Genomic DNA, 5,000 nt, shown 5'->3' on the forward strand with positions numbered 1-5,000 from the left:
GCACCCCTGCTCGCTCTAGCCGCCGTGTGTGTGGTGACCCCGCCGCGCCTCGCGGCGGGCCGGGCTTTCGGACCCCTGGGTGGGCTGACGGTGCCGCTCGGCCTCGCCCGACCGAAGCGGATGGACAGCCGGAGGGGGGGGTGGCGGCTCGGACCGCCGACCCGCCCCGTCAAGGACGCAGCGCACGAGGGGGCCGTGGGACGGGCCCGCGCCCGTTGCCCGACGAGCCCCCGTGGGGTGGAAGGGGTCCCCCCCCCTGCCGGGGAACGTCCCTCCAAGCACGGGTGCGGAAGAGAAGGAGGAGCAGGGTCCCAGGTCCGCCTGAACACCGGCGCGATCCCTGCCCGCCGCGGGAAGGGTGCCGGCCCGCGAAGGGCCCTCTCCGTCTCGTCCGCGAGCGCCCCATCGATCGGAAGGAGGAGCGGGGCCTCGCTCCCGGCGGCCGTCCCCGCGGACGTGCGCCGAGCCTCCCTCGAGAGCCCCTCTCCGGAGGATCGGGCCCGAGACGACACCCCGAACCGCCGCAGACGTCCCCGCAGACGTCCGCCCGGGTCCCTCGTCCGAGTCCCCGGGAAGGGCCTTCACACGACGGTCGGTCTCTCTCACGTGTACGTCTCTAAAGGCTGGAGCCAGACAAGCCTTCTCTTACTATTCTCCCGGTACCTGTCGTAACCTTATACGTGAAAAGTCCCCCAGCGGCAACAGGCGGGAACGACTCACAAAAGCGGCCGACCGCCTGGAACTCTAGGTCGGCTGCACGGGTCAAATTCAACCCCATTCGGACTTCCAGAGCTCAGCCGGCCACCAGGTCAACCTCGCTGAAAGCGCCAGAGGTTGACCTGGTGTCCGGGGACCGAATCGGACACCAGGTCAACCTCCGCTAAAGCGGCCGGGGTTGACCTGTTGTCCCTGCCGGACTTAGAAAATTTTTCTCTCCAGCCCGGGACCGGGGTTGACCTGTTGTCCCTGCCGGACTTAGAAATTTTTTCTCTCCCGCCTGGGACCGGGGTTGACCTGTTGTCCCTGCCGGACTTAGAAATTTTTTCTCTGCCGCCTGGGACCGGGGGTTGACCTGTTGTCCCTGCCGGACTTAGAAATTTTTTCTCTGCCGCCTGGGACCGGGGTTGACCTGTTGTCCCTGCCGGACTTAGAAATTTTTTCTCTGCCGCCTGGGACCGGGGTTGACCTGTTGTCCCTGCCGGACTTAGAAAATTTTTCTCTGCCGCCTGGGACCGGGGTTGACCTGTTGTCCCTGCCGGACTTAGAAAATTTTTCTCTCCCGCCTGGGACCGGGGTTGACCTGTTGTCCCTGCCGGACTTAGAAATTTTTTCTCTCCCGCCTGGGACCGGGGTTGACCTGTTGTCCCTGCCGGACTTAGAAAATTTTTCTCTCCCGCCTGGGACCGGGGTTGACCTGTTGTCCCTGCCGGACTTAGAAAATTTTTCTCTGCCGCCTGGGACCGGGGTTGACCTGTTGTCCCTGCCGGACTTAGAAATTTTTTCTCTCCAGCCTGGGACCGGGGTTGACCTGTTGTCCCTGCCGGACTTAGAAATTTTTTCTCTGCCGCCTGGGACCGGGGTTGACCTGTTGTCCCTGCCGGACTTAGAAATTTTTTCTCTGCCGCCTGGGACCGGGGTTGACCTGTTGTCCCTGCCGGACTTAGAAATTTTTTCTCTCCCGCCTGGGACCGGGGTTGACCTGTTGTCCCTGCCGGACTTAGAAAATTTTTCTCTGCCGCCTGGGACCGGGGTTGACCTGTTGTCCCTGCCGGACTTAGAAAATTTTTCTCTCCCGCCTGGGACCGGGGTTGACCTGTTGTCCCTGCCGGACTTAGAAAATTTTTCTCTCCCGCCTGGGACCGGGGTTGACCTGTTGTCCCTGCCGGACTTAGAAATTTTTTCTCTGCCGCCTGGGACCGGGGTTGACCTGTTGTCCCTGCCGGACTTGGAAAATTTTTCTCTCCCGCCTGGGACCGGGGTTGACCTGTTGTCCCTGCCGGACTTAGAAATTTTTTCTCTGCCGCCTGGGACCGGGGTTGACCTGTTGTCCCTGCCGGACTTAGAAATTTTTTCTCTCCAGCCTGGGACCGGGGTTGACCTGTTGTCCCTGCCGGACTTAGAAAATTTTTCTCTGCCGCCTGGGACCGGGGTTGACCTGTTGTCCCTGCCGGACTTAGAAAATTTTTCTCTCCCGCTCGGAACCGGGGTTGACCTGTTGTCCCTGCCGGACTTAGAAAATTTTTCTCTCCCGCCTGGGACCGGGGTTGACCTGTTGTCCCTGCCGGACTTGGAGCCCCAGGAGGGGATCGGCCACCAGGTCAACCTCCGCTGAAAGCGGCCACGGTTTACCTGGTGCCCGGGGAGCGAATCGGACACCAGGTCAACCTCAGCTGAAGCGGCCGGGGTTGACCTGCTGTCCCTGCCGGACTTAGAAAATTTTTCTCTCCAGCCTGGGACCGGGGGTTGACCTGTTGTCCCTGCCGGACTTTGAAATTTTTCTCTCCCCGCCTGGGACCGGGGTTGACCTGCTGTCCCTGCCGGACTTGGAGCCCGAGGAGGGAATCGGCCACCAGGTCAACCTCCGCTGAAAGCGCCCACGGTTTACCTGGTGCCCGGGGAGCGAATCGGACACCAGGTCAACCTCTGCTAAAGCGCCCGAGGTTGACCTGGTGCCCGGGGAGCGAATCTGACACCAGGTCAACCTCTGCTAAAGCGCCAGAGGTTGACCTGGTGCCCGGGGAGCGAATCGGACACCAGGTCAACCTCTGCTAAAGCGGCCGGGGTTGACCTGCTGTCCCTGCCGGACTTAGAAAATTTTTCTCTCCAGCCTGGGACCGGGGTTGACCTGTTGTCCCTGCCGGACTTGGAGCCCGAGGAGGGGATCGGCCACCAGGTCAACCTCCGCTGAAAGCGGCCACGGTTTACCTGGTGCCCGGGGAGCGAATCGGACACCAGGTCAACCTCTGCTAAAGCGGCCGGGGTTGACCTGCTGTCCCTGCCGGACTTGGAGCCCGAGGAGGGGATCGGCCACCAGGTCAACCTCCGCTGAAAGCGGCCACGGTTTACCTGGTGCCCGGGGAGCGAATCGGACACCAGGTCAACCTCTGCTAAAGCGGCCGGGGGTTGACCTGCTGTCCCCTGCCGGACTTGGAGCCCCAGGAGGGGATCGGCCACCAGGTCAACCTCCGCTGAAAGCGGCCACGGTTTACCTGGTGCCCGGGGAGCGAATCGGACACCAGGTCAACCTCTGCTAAAGCGGCCGGGGTTCACCTGCTGTCCCTGCCGGACTTGGAGCCCGAGGAGGGGATCGGCCACCAGGTCAACCTCCGCTGAAAGCGGCCACGGTTTACCTGGTGCCCGGGGAGCGAATCGGACACCAGGTCAACCTCTGCTAAAGCGGCCGGGGTTGACCTGCTGTCCCTGCCGGACTTGGAGCCCCAGGAGGGGATCGGCCACCAGGTCAACCTCCGCTGAAAGCGGCCACGGTTTACCTGGTGCCCGGGGAGCGAATCGGACACCAGGTCAACCTCCGCTAAAGCGCCCGAGGTTGACCTGGTGCCCGGGGAGCGAATCGGACACCAGGTCAACCTCTGCTACGGCGGCCGGGGTTGACCTGCTGTCCCTGCCGGACTTGGAAAATTTCTCTCCCCGCCTCGGACCGGGGTTGACCTGCTGTCCCTACCGGACTTAGAACATTTTTCTCTCCCCGCCCCGGCCCGGGGGTTAACCTCGGGGCGCACAGCTTCCCGGGTCTGACGTGCACGTCCTGTCACCTCCCGGGCCCGGCGTCCTCGTCCTCCCTTCCCCTTGGGCCGGCTCGGAGGAAGTTTTCCCTCGGCCCGGCCTCCGGGTTAATTGTTTGGGCCCGGCTGACTGAGGCCAGGCTGCTGACGCTAAAGCCCGGGGAGGCGGGGGCCTACGGCCATACCGGACCGAATGCCCCCGATCTCGTCCGATCTCGGAAGGTAAACCGTCCCGGGCCTGGCTAGTACCTGGATGGGTGACCGCCTGGGAATCCCAGGTGCCGTAGGCAGCTTTTGGCCCCAGCGGGGGTAGAGCGGGGCGTGTGTCTGCCGTGCGGGAGCAGGGAAGCCGTGAGGCCAAGGCGGCGCGACGGTCCTGGGGGGCGCTGAGGCCTTTCCCTCTGCCTGCCTGCGTGTCGGGGGCGGGGGGGGCGGGCGAGGAAGCTTAGGCCCTCACCCGGTGCGGTGCGATGGCTTGGGTCGGGTCGGGGAGAGGGAAGAAAGCGTGTGTGGAGCGTTGGTGGGGCAGGTGTGTGTGTGGGAGTGCTGGGTGGGGCAGGCCGTTGAGGCGGTGGGCGGGTGGTGGTGTTTTTGGTGGGAGTGAGTTGGGGTCAGGTGGGTGTGGGGTCCCCCCCAGGGGGGGTGGATGGTCTGAGGGTTAAGGCTTGGAACGTGCGTCTTGGGGGACCGTGGGTGGAGGTTGTTGAGAGCGGGGAAGGCCCTGGGTCTCGGTTGTGGACTATTAAGCCCGGTGGAGGGGGACCGTGGGTGGAGGTTGTTGAGAGCGGGGAAGGCCCTGGGTCTCGCTTGTGGACTATTAAGCCCGGTGGAGGGGGACCGTGGGTGGAGGTTGTTGAGAGCGGGGAAGGCCCTGGGTCCCGGTTGTGGACTATTAAGCCCGGTGGAGGGGGACCGTGGGTGGAGGTTGTTGAGAGCGGGGAAGGCCCTGGGTCCCGGTTGTGGACTATTAAGCCCGGTGGAGGGGGACCGTGGGTGGAGGTTGTTGAGAGCGGGAAGGCCCTGGGTCTCGGTTGTGGACTATTAAGCCCGGTGGAGGGGGACCGTGGGTGGAGGTTGTTGAGAGCGGGGAAGGCCCTGGGTCCCGGTTGTGGACTATTAAGCCCGGTGGAGGTGTTGCGTACGGTGGATGTAAGGGGGAGGGCGTATGAAGTGACCGAGGAGTGGGCAAGGAAACGGGGGGAAAAATTTGGAGGCGAAGGCGGCCGAAAAAGGGTGCGGTTGACCTGGTGCCCGGGG

General features: G+C 63.7%; 1 non-coding gene across 1 annotated transcript; it reads left to right on the forward strand.

Annotated features, from left to right (window-relative positions):
- The first annotated feature begins 3,914 nt into the window (after positions 1 to 3,914).
- LOC142006554 (5S ribosomal RNA) lies at positions 3,915 to 4,033 on the forward strand. The gene has a single exon (XR_012643607.1). It is a non-coding gene; the product is annotated as a 5S ribosomal RNA (ribosomal RNA).
- The last annotated feature ends 967 nt before the right edge of the window (positions 4,034 to 5,000 follow it).

Source organism: Carettochelys insculpta, unplaced genomic scaffold (genome assembly GCF_033958435.1).
Source record: "Carettochelys insculpta isolate YL-2023 unplaced genomic scaffold, ASM3395843v1 scaffold_0085, whole genome shotgun sequence".
Lineage (NCBI taxonomy): Eukaryota > Metazoa > Chordata > Testudines > Carettochelyidae > Carettochelys > Carettochelys insculpta.